The sequence below is a fragment of the Pristiophorus japonicus genome, chromosome 4 (genome assembly GCF_044704955.1).
Source record: "Pristiophorus japonicus isolate sPriJap1 chromosome 4, sPriJap1.hap1, whole genome shotgun sequence".
NCBI lineage: Eukaryota > Metazoa > Chordata > Chondrichthyes > Pristiophoridae > Pristiophorus > Pristiophorus japonicus.
Genome location: NC_091980.1, coordinates 137,096,517 through 137,113,127, shown reverse-complemented (window position 1 = coordinate 137,113,127; position 16,611 = coordinate 137,096,517).

The following is a 16,611-nucleotide window of genomic DNA, read 5'->3' as shown; positions in this document are numbered from 1 at the left end:
CTTTGGCTCGTTTACCACGAAGGAGCTCCTCATAAAGCATTTGCTTAGGGAGTCTCGTATCTGGCATGCGAACTATGTGGCCTGCCCAGCAAAGCTGATCGAGTGTGGTCAGTGATTCAATATTGGGAATGTTAGCCTGTGCAAAGACACTGATGTTGGTGCACCTGTCTCCCAGGGAATTTGCAGGATCTTGCGGAGACATCGTTGGTGATATATCTCCAGTGACTTGAGGTGCCTTCTATACATTATCCATGCCTCAGATCCTCAGAGGAGGGCGAGTATTACTATAGTCTTGTAGACCATGAGCTTGGTGGTAGATTTGAGGGCCAGGTCTATGAACACTCTTTTCCTCAGACGGCCAAAGGCTGCACTAGCGCACTGAAGGCGATTAAGAATCTCCGCATCAATGTCTGCCTTTGTTGATAAGAGGCTCCCGAGATATAGGAAATGATCCACGTTGTCGAGGGCCACGCCGTGAATCTTGATGATTGGAGGACAGTGCGGTGCAGCGGGGACAGGCTGGTGGAGGACCTTTGTCTTACAGATGTTAAGCGTAAGGTCCATGCTTTCATATGCCTCAGTGAATACATTGACTATATCCTGGAGTGCAGCCTCTGAATGTGCGCAGACGCAGGCATCGTCCGCGTATTGCAGTTCAACGATAGAGGTTTGGGTGATCTTGGACATGGCCTGGAGGCAGCGTAAATTAAACAGCTTCCCACTGGCTCTGTAGTTTAGTTCCACTCCAGCGGGCTTCCCCATTTCCTGGGTTGAAATTGCATTACCTAGCTGATGACATCATTGGACCACGGCTGGGGCGGAGCCTTTTGTGGAGGCGAGGTACAACGTTGAAGGGGCAGGAAGTTAGCGCACACAAACCCCACTGCCCCCCTCCTCCCGCTCACCATTTTAACGACCCACCCGCCCTGTTCGTGCCAGACAGGCTGAGGTAATACCTACACCAGTAATTCTGCTTGCCCAATCTCTCTTTACCTAGTATTTCTCCCTGTTTGTTATCCTATTTTTGTTATTTTAACTTTAATTGTACTTTCTATCTAATCTAACCCTCTTCTAGCTGACTTGAACCCCTTTTACTTGCCTTCTTTGTCCTGGCTCACCCCCTCCGATTTGTGGCCAGGGGAATGCTCTGGAGAACTGGCTTTTCATTGGCTGAAACATGGCCCGTCCGTTGGGCGGGCCACATTGTTCGCATCCTGACCCGAGCCTCAAGGTTGACCTAGTCATACTATCGTTTGAGGGACTGTCTATGATGATGATGATGATAGGTCAAACAAATACGTTGGTTGGTGCCTGCTGCCCCTCCCCCGGCACCCAGACACATAAACTCTTTCATGGCACCTTGTGGATTAAAAAGACCAGTTTCAATCATTGGTGCTTGAGGCTATTTCATTCCAGGTTGCAAACACTTCCATAAAATGAAGACATTTATGAGCAGGAGTTAATGTGTGAAAGATTACTGACGGACTGAATATATAATTTGCAGTTATGCCGGTCAATAAAAATGCAAAGCATTAAGAAAGAACTCATGCTAGCTCGGAACATTAAACTTGATGATAAATGTTCGACATAATAGATGTGAATGGGAAGTCTCTTTTGCTATTGAGAAACCAGGGAGAAGAGGAAGGCCCATCGTGCAGGAGATCACCAGGGTCAACAAGAGACAAGGTCAGGATTAGACCGAGATGGGCCTTGACAGACTGAAGATTGGAGGAGGAAGACAAGACTGAGGGAATTCCAAATTTGAGGCCTCGGAAGGAATGAGTTGGAGTAGGAAACATGACACAAGTCGTGATTTGAACATATAAGGAAGAGGATGGGCCTGTAGACTTAGCAGGAACAAGAAAAGAAAGTTCAGAGGAGCTGTGACCACCAAAGTAGTATTGATAAGAGAGAGAGAGAAAGACAAGAAAGGTTGCAACTGACTGAAGGGAGCTGGAGACTAGAGGGGAGATTGACATTGTCGGTCAGACAATAAGCTACTTATATCCTGACCATGAGTCTGAGAGAACTGCTAGAAGAGCTGCTCAAGATATTTCTAAAACTTTTGGCTTTATAAAGAGTTTTATGTTGTCGTGCAAGCTGGCCAACATTGGCTCCCGGTCCGGCAATATCTCGATTTTAAAATCTCATCCTTGTTTTGAAATCCCTCCATGGCTTCGTTTTTCCCTATCGCTGTAACCTCCTCCAATCCCACAACTCTCCGAGATCGCTGCGCTCCTCCAATTCTGGCCTCTTGTGCATTCCAGACTTCCTTCTCAACCACTTTGGCGACCGTGCCTTCAGCTGCCTGGGCACTAAGCTCTGGAATTCCCTCTCGAAATCTTTCCACCTCTTTCTCTTCCTTTGAAGATGCTCCTTAAAACCTACCTCTTTGACCAAGCTTTTGATCACCTGTTCTAATAGCTCCTTACGTAGCTCGGTGTCACATTTTGTCTGATAACGCTCTCGTGAAGCCCCTTGGGACATTTTACTACATTAAAGGCACTATATAAATGCCAGTTATTGTTGTTGTTGAGGGCTTGGCACAAAAAATACAAACCAAGCTTTTTGCAGGCAGAATTAGGAATGGAAGAGATGTGGGAATTCCAGTTAAGGTCACTGAAAATAATACGGCTAAACAAGCCATCAAAGGCCAGAGTTGGTAGTTGCGTTGGTTAGCGATATGCAAGAGACATGAGTAGGCTGTCTGAAGAAATGAAAGAAACAAGTGGGTAGATTTACTGACAAAATTGAGTGCAAAAGACAGACTGAATTTGGGTGAGTTTAGAACTCAGTACTAACCATTCAGGAATAAACTGGACCATTACCACAAAATCTATCTGAAGGGCTTTATTGCCTGGTTAAAGGGTGTGGAAATTTTCAAGAGATACGTGATACAGCCGTTGCATTTTAAGAGGCCGAGACCACTACGAGAGTGAGGTTGATTAATGTGGAGTGGATTCATCAGTAAAAGAACAGAAAGTTTTGGAAAATGAATGGAGGAGGTTACTGACACAAAGAAGGAAGAGAATGAGGGAGAGAGAGAAAGAGAGGATAAAGAGAAATAAATAGAGGAGTTGGAAGATGTGCCAACAAATAGTAATTATAAAGGAAGCCATGTGCATAGCTTTTGGAAGCCACATGACGGCAACATGTTTAGAGGTGCACGGTGCCCAACTCTCATAATCCGAGCAATAGCAAATGATTAATGATTCACCAAATCTTTAAGAGCAAAATTGGCTCCATTCTATTTTTTACAAGGAAAATGAGGGTTATCAGAGGGAGAGGACCATTCTCTGTCCCTATTTAATGGGAGGTGACGCAGTATATTGAAACTGTATGTTATGGTATTTTGTTCCCTGTTTATATCCAGTATGATATTACCTAGAATCAATTATATCAATGTACTGTATAAAATCAGTGCACAAAGAAACTTTACTCAAACAAATTAATTGTTGTTCTGCTAGAAGAAACTAAACCACTAAATGTTCAGGACACATCCAATTATACTATAACGACAACAGTTAGAGAGGCTGGGACCACTGAGGGATGGAGCTCGGAAGAAATTGATTAAAGCAGAATCATCCCCGTGATGCGTTTAAGGGGAAGCTAGATAAACACATGAGGTAGAAAGGGATAGAAGGTTGTGCTGCTAGGGTGAGATGAAGTGGAGTGGGAGGAGGCTCACGTCGAGCATAAACACCGACATGGATCAGTTGGGCCGAATGGCCTATTTTTGTGCTGTACATTCTATGGAATAAGAATAAATACCTGTATTATGTGCTGGAACCCTTACTGTAATTTCATAACATAGAAACATAGAAAATAAGTGCAGGAGTAGGCCATTCGGCACCATCATTCAATGAGTTCATGGCTGAACATACAACTTCAGTACCCCATTCCTGCTTTCTCGCCATACCCCTTGATCCCCCTAGTAGTAAGGACTACATCTAACAGTTATAAAGTGTAACCTTTCTAATTTAAAAAAATTAATTCACGGGATGTAGGCATTTATTGCCCATCCCTAATTGTCCTTGAGAAGTTGGTGGTGAATATAACTGAGTGACGCAGGGCAGTTAAGAGTCAAGCACGTTACTGTGAGTCTGGAGTCACATACATGCCAGACCGGGCAGATTTCCTTCCCTAAAGGACATTTGTGAACCAGATGGGTTTTTGCAACACTCCAGTGCTTTCAGGGTCACCATTGCTGATACAATTGTTCCAGATTTATTTAATTAACTGAATTTTAATTCCCCAGCTGCCGTGGTGGGATCTGAACTCATGGATCTCCGCATTATTAGACCAGGCCTCTAGATTACCAGTTCAGTAATGTAACCACTATGCTACCGTACCCCTATAAAAGACAACCTTTTCTAAGATCTAATCTTAGGACTAAAAAAAGCTTTAGTAGTAACATAGAAACACAGAAAATAGATGCAGGAGTAGGCCCTTCGAGCCTGCACCACCATTCAAAAAGCTCATGGCTGATCATTCACCTCAGTACCCCTTTCCTGCTTTCTCTCCATACCCCTTGATCCCTTTAGCCGTAAGGGCTATATCTAACTCTCTCTTGAATATATCCAATGAACTGGCATCAACAATTCTCTGCGGTAGACAATTCCACAAGTTAACAACTCTCTGAGTGAAGAAGTTTCTCCTCATCTCAGTCCTAAATGGCTTACCCATTGTTGACCTATAGGAATAGTGCAATCAAGCAGACGCAACATGGATTCATGAAGGGGAAATTATGTTTAACTAATTTACTGGAATTCTTTGAGGATATAACGAGCATAGTGGATAGAGGTGTACCGATGGATGTGGTGTATTTAGATTTCCAAAAGGCATTCGATAAGGTGCCACACAAAAGGTTACTGCAGAAGATAAAGGTACGCGGAGTCAGAGGAAATGTATTAGCATGGATCGAGAATTGGCTGGCTAACAGAAAGCAGAGAGTCGGGATAAATGGGTCCTTTTCAGGTTCGAAATCGGTGGTTAGTGGTGTGCCACAGGGATAGGTGTTGGGACCACAACTGTTTACAATATACATAGATGACCTGGAAGAGGGGACAGAGTGTAGTGTAACAAAATTTGCAGATGACACAAAGATTAGTGGGAAAGCGGGTTGTGTAGAGGACACAGAGAGGCTGCAAAGAGATTTAGATAGGTTAAGCGAATGGGCTAAGGTTTGACAGATGGAATACAATGTCGGAAAATGTGAGGTCATCCACCTTGGAAAAAAAACAGTAAAAGGGATTATTATTTGAATGAGGAGAAATTACAACATGCTGCAGTGCAGAGGGACCTGGGGGTCCTTGTGCATGAATCCCAAAAAGTTAGTTTGCAGGTAATTAGGAAGGCGAATGGAATGTTGGCCTTCATTGCGAGAGGGATGGAGTACAAAAGCAAGGAGGTCCTGCTGCAACTGTACAGGGTATTGGTGAGGCCGCACCTGGAGTACTGTGTGCAGTTTTGGTCACCTTACTTAAGGAAGGATATACTAGCTTTGGAGGGGGTACAGAGACGATTCACGAGGCTGATTCCGGAGATGAGGGGGTTACCTTATGATGATAGATTGAGTAGACTGGGTCTTTACTCGTTGGAGTTCAGAAGGATGAGGGGTGATCTTATAGAAACATTCAAAATAATAAAAGGGATAGATAAGATAGAGGCAGATAGGTTGTTTCCACTGGTCGGGGAGACTAGAACTAGGGGGCACAGCTTCAAAATACGGGGGAGCCAATTTAAAACCGAGTTGAGAAGGAATTTCTTCTCCCAGAGGGTTGTGAATCTGTGGAATTCTCTGCCCAAGGAAGCAGTTGAGACTAGCTCATTGAATGTATTCAAATTACAGATAGATAGATTTTTAACCAATAAGGGAATTAAGGGTTATGAGGAGCGGGCAGGTAAGTGGAGCTGAGTCCACGGCCAGATCAGCCATGATCTTTTTGAATGGCGGAGCAGGCTCGAGGGGCTAGATGGCCTACTCCTGTTTCTAATTCTTATGTTCTTATGTTCTTATGTACCCCTTATCCTTAAACTGTGTCCCCTGGTTCTGGACTTCCCCAACATCGGGAACATTCTTCCTGCATCTAGCCTGTCCAGTCCCATCAGAATTTTAGATATTTCTATGCGATCCCCTCTCATCCTTCTAAACTCCAGTGAATACAGGCTCAGTCAATCCAGTCTCTCCTTATATGTCAGCCCTGCCATCTTGGGAATCAGTCTGGTGAACCTTCGCTGCACTTCCTCAATAGCAAGAACGTCCTTCCTCAGATTAGGAGACCAAAACTGAACACAATATTCCAGGTGAGGCCTCACCAAAGCCCTGTACAACTACAGTAAGACCTCCCTGCTCCTATACTCAAATCCCCTAGCTACGAAGGCCAACATACCATTTGCCTTCTTCACCGCCTGCTGTACCTGCATACCAACTTTCAATGACTGATGTACCATGACACCCAGGTCTCGTTGCAATCCCCTTTTACTAATCTGCCGCCATTCAGATAATATTCTGCCTTTGTGCTTTTGCCCCCAAAGTGGATAACCTCACATTTATCCACATTATACTGCATCTGCCATGCATTTACCCACTCACCTAACCTGTCCAAGTCACTCTGCAGCCTCTTAGCATCCGCCTCACAGCTCACACCGCCACCCAGCTTAGTGTCATCTGCAAACCTGGCAATATTACACTCAATTCCTTCATCTAAATCATTGAAGTATATTGTAATGAGCTGGGGTCCCAGCACTGAGCCCTGCGGCACCCCACTAGTCACTGCCTGCCATTCTGAAAAGAACCCGTTAATCTCAACTCTTTGCTTCCTGTCTGCCAACCAGTTCTCTATCCACATCAGTACATTATTCCTAATACCATGTGCTTTAATTTTGCACACCAATCTCTTGTGTGGGACCTTGTCAAAAGCCTTGAAAGTCCAAATACACCACATCCACTGGTTCTCCCTTGTCCACTCTACTAGTTACTTCCTCAAAAAATTCCAGAAGATTTGTCAAGTATGATTTCCCTTTCATAAATCCATGCTGACTTGGACCGATCCTGTCAAATGTGCTGCTATTTCATCTTTAATAATTGATTCCAACATTTTCCCCACTACTGATGTCAGGCTAACCGGTCTATAATTACCCATTTTCTCTTTCCCTCCTTTTTTAAAAAGTGGTGTTTCATTAGCTACCCTCCAGTCCATAGGAACTGATCCAGAGTCGATAGACTGTTGCAAAATGATCACCAATACATCCACTATTTCTAGGGCCACTTCCTTAAGGCCACTTCCTTAAGTACTCAGACTCCGGGGATTTTTCGGCCTTCAATCCCATCAATTTCCCTAACACAATTTCCCGCCTAATAAGGATTTCCTTCAGTTCCTCCTTCTCACTAGACCTTTGGTCCCCTAGTATTTCCGGAAGGTTATTTGTGTCTTCCTTTGTGAAGACAGAACCAAAGTATTTGTTCAACTGGTCTGCCATTTCTTTCTTCCCATTGTAAATTCACCTGAATCTGACTGCAAGGGACCTACGTTTGTCTTCACTAATCTTTTTTTCTTCACATATCAATGTAAGCTTTTGCAGTCAGTTTTTATGTTCCCAACAAGCTTCCTCTCATACTCTATTTTCCCCCTCCTAATAAACACTTTGTCCTCCTCTGCTGAATTCTAAATTTCTCCCAGTCCTCAGGTTTGCTGCTTTTTCTGGCCAATTTATATGCCTCTTCTTTGATTTAACACTATCCTTAATTTCCCTCGTTTGCCACGGCTGAACCACCTTCCCCATTTTATTTTTACTTCACACAGGGATGTACAATTGTTGAAGTTCATTCATGTGATCTTTGAATGTTTGCCATTGCCTATCCACCGTCAACCCTTTAAGTATCATTCGCCAGTCTATTCTAGCCAATTCACATCTCATGCGGTGGTAACGTGTAATGGCTGCGATAATTCAATACAATTGAAAGCTTGATTGAGGCAATGTTCTAGGGGTTATTTGTCGTCCATGGCCATCCAAGGGCAAGTCTCTACCTTCTTGAACCACTGCAGTGCGTGCGGTGAAGGTACTCCCACAGTGCTGTTAGGGAGAGAGTTCCAGGATTTTGACCCAGCGACGATGAAGGAATGGCAATATATTTCCAAGTCAGGATAGTGCGTAACTTGGAGGGGAACGTGGAGGTAATGGTGTTCCCATGCGCCTACTGCCCTTGTCCTTCTAGGTGGCAGAGGGTTTGGGAGGTGCAGCCAAAGAAGCCTTGGTGAGTTGCTGCAGTACATCTTGTAGATGGTACACACTGCAGCCACGGTGCATCAGTGGTGGAGGGAGTGGATGTGGAAGGTGGTGGATGGGGTGACAATCAAGCGGCCTGCTTTGTCCTGGATGGTATCGAGCTTCTTGACTTGTGCTCATCCATAGCGTACTGTGCATCGTCAAAACAGTATCCCCAGCAAGAAAGTCAGCACCTTCAGGAGAGGAAAGAAGATTGGCAACAAAATAAAAATCTGTGTAATGATTCATGCAACTTGACTGGTTTACCTAAAAGGATTTGTCGTTTTCTGCGACCAGCTCCCAAGGGAGAATGAGATAATTCCATCTGTGATCCTTGGTAACACGCTTTGTCAAGTTCAGTAAATTACGGGGAGCCGATGATCTGTAGCAATAAACCTCTCGTGACAAAAATATTCAGTGCAATTTAGTTGGGGATTGGCATATGACGGATTAATGGTTTTTAATATCAGACAGTGTCTATAGCAACAACATTTGAGATCCTTTCAAAACGAGCAGTGAAAGGGAGACTTAAAAAAATAATAAATCTGTAAAATGTGTTGCAGTAATTGCTTGAGGACATCAATTGAGCTTTGAAGTTGGGAGCAGAGGATGTTTAGATGGTCTCTGAATGAACACAGATGCAAGTACAATGTGAAAGAGCAGCTGATGAGCTTCAGCCATTTTTTTAATAACTAATTTCTTTTTAAAAAATTCTTCACAATTTTTCACCCCTGGAGGCGTTGATTTCTTAAAAAAAAATAACAAGTAACAGAAACGTTTAACAAGCAAAAAAATGTGCTTGCAATCGAGCCACTGAGTTCAATTAAATGGATGCACAGTACCCAAGAACAGGAGGAGGCCGTTCAGCCTCTCGAGCCTGTTCCGCCATTCAGTTAGAGCACAGCTGATCTGTGTAAAATAAAAGTAGAGCTACACTTTGAGGCTGTATTCAGTGGCTATGCAAAAGATAGGTTATAGTGGAGGATGTCTCACAAAGCAAACATTCTACACAGATCTCGACAATGTCAGAGTTATGAATAATGTGCATTATGTTGGAGCTCATTGCATTATCAGAGTGCAACAGCGAGAGGGAACAGGAAAGTACAACAGTTCGGATTATTTACCAACCAAACCCGAATATAAACCCCCAGATGTTTTGTTGCTGCCCTTTGGGCATTCCACCCTACATCACCTTGATCTATAATCTGGATAATTGGCTTTACTGCTCGCTAAACCATATCTGTACTGATGTATTACCATAATATCATTACCATAATGAAATTGTACACTGCCGTGTCACTTGCTACACTTTCAAATATATTGCTCGAAATTTAATGGAGAGGATATGAGATCACCAATTTACATAATTTCCAAAAAGGTAGTCATCTTTTAGCATTTGCAATTTAGAATTACTTTGCCAGGATGGACCAATTCATTAAGATAATGGCATTTCATTTTGCAAATGTCACTAATAGTGTGTGTGTGTTTTTTTTATGTCCTTTGAACTGAAAGATAGTTACAGAACATTAATGGAAAATTGTTAAATGTTCAGGTACAAACCAGTGGTCAGAGAAATTGGATTGAGACATCAACAGATGCATTTTAAGATCCAGTTTGGGCTGTTAATCCCTAAAATTGCAATGTTGGCAGTTTTTGGGTCTATGCGTTGAAAATGGGGACTGAGAACTTAGTTGGAAGCACAATTAACTGGGGTGGGATTTCCAGCGAGCAGCTCTTAAAGGGCTCTTAAACTTAGATTTGAGAAGATGACTCTCGCTGTTTGTGGAATGAGTAGAGGGAGGTAGAGTTTGGAGAGGTGTGTATTCACATGGAACGTACAGCACAGAAACAGGTCAGTTGGCCCAACTGATCCATGCCGGTGTTTATGCTCCAGACAAGGCTCCTCCCATACCTCTTCATCTAACCTATCAGTATATCCTTCTATTCCTCATGTATGTATCCAGCTGCTTCTTAAAGGCATCTATGCTATTCGCCTCAACTACTCCCTGTGGTACCAAGTTCCACACTCTAATCACTCTCTGGGTGAAGAAGTTTCTCTTGAATTCCCTAATGGATTTATGAGTGACTATCTCATATTTATGGCTCCTATAATCCTTTTTCCTTCCCTTATTGTTACACTTACTCTCTCATTCAATGGTTGCACAACACTATTGTACACAAATGAGTTGACATCTTACCTCCCTAACCAGGCATTCCATCCTGAAATCAAAGCAACACTTCTTTCTTTTCATCTCCTCTCGACTTTTCCTAATGATGCTGTGAAAGTGACTGGTGACAACCAGGAGCAGACACTTCACATCATGCTATATCACGCACGCCACCTGCCCACAAGCAGCATCATAGACAAGCACACTTGGACATTTAGATGGTCAATTCAAGGAGGATGCACAGGCGCACATCGCAAGGGAGGAGGGGCAAGTGGAGGTGGCTGTGAAGAAGCAGCAAGTAACATTCGCGCCACACAAGTGCCAGGCAATGGCCATCTCCAACAAGAAAGAGTCTAACCACCTCCCCTTGACATTTAACAGCATTACCATCATCTAATCTCCCACCATCAATATCCTGGGGGGGTGGAGGGTCACCATTGACCAGAAACTGGACTCACTACATAAATACTACAAGAGCAGGTCAGAGACTGGGTATTCTGCGGCAAATGTCTCACCTCCTGACTCCCCAAGCTTTTCTACCATCTGCAAGGCACAAGTCAGGAGTGTGATGGAACATTCTCCACTTGTCTGGATGAGTGCAGCTCCAACAACATTCAAGAAGCTCGACACCATCCAGGACAAAGCAGCCCACTTGATTGGCACCCCAGCCACCATCTTAAACATTCACTCCCTCCACCACCAGTGCACCGTGGCTGCAGTGTGTGCCATCTACAAGATGCACTGCAGCAACTCGCCAAGGCTTCTTCGACAGCACCTCCCAAACCCACAACCTCCACCACCTAGAAGATTTGGGCAGCAGGCGCATGGGAACACTGCAAATTCCCCTCCATGTCACACACCAATCTGACTTGGAAATAAATTGCTGTTCCTTCATCGTCACTGGGTCAAAATCCTGGAATTCCCTCTCTAACAACACTGAGTACCTTCACCACACGATTGGAGCAGTTCAAGAAGGTGGCTCACTACCTCCTTCTCAAGTGCAATTAAAGATGGGCAATAAATGCTGGCGTTGCCAGCGACGCCCACATCCCATGAATGAATATTTTTTAAAGCTGCTGCCCGAGGATTCTAGCCTGAGACAGTCCTCAGCAGCATTGGCAAGAAACTAGCACTTACTCGACCTGCCTTCCCAGAGCAGTGGATTTGATGACCAAAAGACCTTTGCGTCATCGGAGATAAAAATTGGCCGGCCAGTAATTTCCACAGGGGTTTTCCTACTTGTCCGCTGTAACTTAGGTGGCAGATTTCCAGAAGGCGTAAGAGGCAATGATTGGGAGAAACCTTGAGGAATTTCCTCCCCAGTTTAGTTTGTGGTTTATCTCTCTGCAATGTTGCAAGTTTCAATAGTTGGAAAGATGAATAATACAGATTTAAACAGTGTGATGTGATAGGTTCAGTTTATATTTGACTGACTTTTAGTCACATTTGAAATTGGGAGGAAAGAAAGTGAGGCCATTATCAATTAAAAATAAACTGGATAAAAGTCAGTGGTAAGGGTAAATCGTGGTTATAGAAAGATTAACTACAATGTTTAATTTATTTTCCATGGGGAAGAAACTTCCCTAAAACAATGGATTAACAGATGGTGCAGGCGAGAGGAGGTCCATGTTAGCATAATCACATATAGATTCTTGATGGAGCAGGAAGCTGGACCAAATGGCCTGTCTTATATTCTGAATACATGCAAAGTCACCACTGAGAGAGGAGATGTACAGTGGTTATTTAGGGCCAAGGTACTTGTAATATCTCTCCAGGTCAGAAGATTCAAAACTCCCTTCCAGGTACCAACAACTGATAGCTTACGTTCTATTCACTTCGAAAAATCCTGGCCAATATTGATCCCTCAACCAACATCACTAAAACAGATGAACTGGTCAGTATCCCATTGCTATTTGTGAGAGCTCACTGTTCGCAAATTGGCTGTCACATTTCCTACATTGCAACCGTGACTGCACAAAAAGACTTCATTGGCTGCCCATGTCCTAACTCGCACCAGGTCCCGCTCACCCATCACCCCTGTGCTCGCTGACCTACATTGGCTTCCGGTTAAGCAACGCCTCAATTTCAAAATTCTAATCCTTATTTTCAAATCCCTCCATGGCCTCGGCCCTCCCTATCTCTGTAATCTCCTCCAGCCCCACAACCCCCACGAGATGTCTGCACTCCTCTAATTCTGCCCTCTTGAGCATCCTTGATTATAATCGCTCCACCATCGGTAGCCGTGCCTCCTGTTGCTTCGGCCCCAAGCTCTGGAACTCCCTGCCTAAACCTCTCCACCTCTCTTTCCTCCTTCAAGATGCTCCTTAAAACCTACCTCTTTGACCAAGTTTTTGGTCACCTGCACTAATTTCTACTTATGTAGCTCAGTGTCAATTTTTTAAATCTCATAATACTGTGAAGCACCTTGGGACATTTCACTACGTTAAAGGTGCTATATAAATACACATTGTTGTTGTTGTAAAGCGCTTTGAGGCATCTGCTGGTCGTTCAAGGCGCTATATAAATGCAGGTCTTTCTTTTATAGAATTAAAAACTCGTTTGTTGAGAAATGGCTTGAGGCTTCTTTAAAAGCTTGACTTAGTGAGAAAAAGATCTTAAGATATGAAAATACCCAAGTGACCTGGGGCTGTACAGAAGAGCTCGTGAGTTGCCCTCCTTCCCCTTCTACTCTCCTCCTACAGAAATCTCCCCCAAACCAATCTCTTCCACCAAACTTTTAGCCCTGCCTCCAACGTGCCTTGTTTCCTGGCTTGGTTACCATTTTCCCATCTGTGAAGCACCTTGGGGATGTTTTTTACATCAAAAGATGTGGCGTGAATGCAAGTTGTTGCATCTTCCCCCGCAACCACTGATAACGGGCATTCAGTGAGACAAACCCCGTCAATGCTGGGAAAGGAAGGCTTTCCGTCTACATACTGATGAGCAGTTCCCCCTCCACTAGTCTTGGCAAAAACATGTACGCAGAGAGAGGCGGAGTAACAATTAATCAAAATGTGTTCTTGTTTTGCCAGGCAACGTTTATGAAAAGATGAGTAGGGTATAATTTACAGCAGAGTTTCATTAAGTGTACAGTAAAGTACATCAGTATAAATTTTTACCACCCTATATTTAACCATCAGAGGGGTTGTAAACAGTCAAGCAATAAAATAAACACAGGCAAGGAAACAAGCATGAGGGAATAATTACATCCAGCACTGCTTCTAACACCTCACAGAACCACAAACACAGTGAACATACACAACTCTTAGAAAATATTAAAACTGCAGATGCAGGATATCAAATAAAAATACAGGACTGAAAATGCTGGCCATGCACAGCAGGACTGGGGAGGGGGGGGGGGGACACAGCAGGTTAATATTTCAGGTGGGGCCTTTCATCCGAACAGACAAGGATATACTCCTGGCGACAGCTCTCACCCCAAATCTTAACTCAACTTTTCCTTTTCAGAGGTGTTATGTATTAATGCTTGGGGGTCACCAGACACCAGAGGGTGCCGCAGGCGGAGGTCATTGGGCTGTATGCATGTGGCATGTGTACTTCGTCACCTGTATATAAGCTGGGTGTCTTTGTCAAGCTGGCACTCTTGGGCTGGAATAAAGATGGATCAGGTTGCACCTGAGTGAGTTTACAGTAACCAGATTCTTGAGTCATTACAATTGACGACAAGGTAATTTAAGAACCTTCGCACGCACAATAGGGAATGTTGGAATCCTGGAGAGATTCGTGGAGGGCGAAGATTGGGCGGATTTTGTCAACCGCCTGGATCAGTATTTTGTGGCCAACGGCATGGAGGAAGAAGCCTACACAGTTAAGCGCAGGGCAGTTCTCCTCACCATTTGTGGTCTGAAAATTTACGGCCTCAAAGAATCTTCTCTCGCCTGTATGTCCGGCGGAAAAAAGGTACAAGAAATTGTGTACTTTGGTGGGTAAGCATCTGAAGACAAAAGAGAAAGCTTTTCTTTCTACACCGTTTCTACATGCATGATCGTGCTGAGGGCCAGGACGTGTCAGGATTTGTCGCCGATCAAACAAAGTATGAAACGTGTAACTCAGGGCTCACTGCAGAGACGGTTGTCATGTATATTGCTCAGTTACAAGTCAAGACCTCATACACTTACTGGGGTTCCCCCTGCTGAACTATTGATGAAGAGAAATCTCAAGACCAAGCTTTCTCTTGTTCATCCTGATTTGAATGATCGTGTTGAAAACAGACGTCAAAGTCAGCAATGGTGTCATGATCGTGTTGCTGTGTCACGTGTCTCTGTCAACGATCCAGTTTATGTACTGAACTATGGTCAAGGTCCAAAGTGGATCGCCGGCACTGTTACAGTCAAGGAGGGTAACAGAGTGTTTATTGTCGTGCTCAAGAATGGGCAAACATGCAGGGAACACCTTGACCAGGTTAAACTGCGGCACACGGATGAACTGGAACCGAGTGAGGAAGATGCAGTCAGTGACCAACCAACCATTGTTCACTCATCAGAGGACTCTGCTGACATTACTGAACCTGGACCTTCAGTCTCTGATGTGGTCATGACCACTCCCATCAGATCAGTTACTCAGCCTTCAGTCTCAACAGACTCAGAACATTCGCCCAGAGCCAAAGTTGAACTGAGACGATCAACTCTCGAGAGGAAAGCCCCAGGCCGTCTTAATTTGTAAAAAGACTGTTGTTAAGATTTTTTTAAATTGTAATGACTCAAGAGTCTGGTTACAGTAAACTCACTCAGGTGCAACCTGATCCATCTTTATTCCAACCCAAGAGTGCCAGCGTGACAAAGACAACTAGCTTATATACAGGTGACCAAGCACACATGCCACATGTGGACAGCCCAATGACCTCCGACCGCGGCGCCCTCTGGTGTCTGGTGACCCCCAAGCATTAATACATAACAAGAGGCTCACTGATCTGGACATTTTGCAAACACTTTTTATTGCTTTATACATAAAGTAGAATAATAATTAGTAACACTTGGGGTGTTGGAGGAGTAACTACTTTGGGGGCAAAATTGCTCTACGTCCGTTTGGAGGCGGTGACCTTCCGGGGTCCGGGGCATTTATTGCCTGGCCCAGATGTTCTGCCTGCAGCGAGGAATTCGTCCCTTCTGCCCCTCAACAGAGGCGGAGCGATAGCGGAGGCACTCTGCGTCTGCGGAGGGGTGCTCCTGGGGCGGTATCGTGGCACGGAGTCCAGCGCCCCGCTCCGGAGCCCAGCGCTCCGCCGGCAACGTCAGCGCTATGCGGATGCTCCGTGTAGCGTGATGGGGCAGAACGCCCCTCCCCTTTAATTAAAGGGATGGGCCGCTGTATGCTCTGTGATCCCTTTGGTAGCTGCCACTGGACCACCAGCAACGCCCTCCATAATGGAGTGCCGATATGCAGGATGACGGCCCAGTCGAGGTGAGGGCCGCCAGCGTCGGGCCGACAGAAGAGTCGGCCGACAGAAAAATATGGCTGCCCACGGCGCGAACGGCCTCCCCTTTAAGGGGTTCCCTGCGCAGCTGGCGGTGACATCGGCCGGCGCCATCCAGGCTGCCCGCGGGGCAATTTCTCCCACAGGGCCCAAGGGGGCGCCACGCACAGCGCTACAGGCACAATCCCCCCAAATCTCCAGGGCGCTATCGACCCCTTCCCCCGGGCGATAACCTCGTTCCGCCCCATTTGCGCCCTCTGGAGCCATAAAAGAAGACTCCATGTTCATCCCCTGGGCTGTGCAGACTCCTTAATCTCACATCAGTGCCAGTAGAGTCATTACAATTGGCCTCAGCATCTCTGGGCTGTAGGTGCGGTGGGGGACGGGGGGAATCAGCCAGGGATCCCCCTCTCGATCTCTATTCACTGACTGCTGCTAGAAGTGACTTGGCTTAGAGTTGCCACCTCTGGTGTTGCTGGAGGTTTTGTCAAATGACATTCTAATGATTGAAACTTCATCAATGCCAGGTAGAACAAAGCAAATGCACTTTGATCTTGGGACATGGAAGTTGGTGTGGCCATTTGATGGCATATAAGAACATAAGAACATAAGAAATAGGAGCAGGAGTAGGCCATTTGGCCCCTCGAGCCTGCTCTGCCATTAAATAAGATCATGGCTGATCTGATCATGGACTCAGCTCCAATTCCCTGCCCGCTCCCCATAACTCTTTTCTCCCTTATC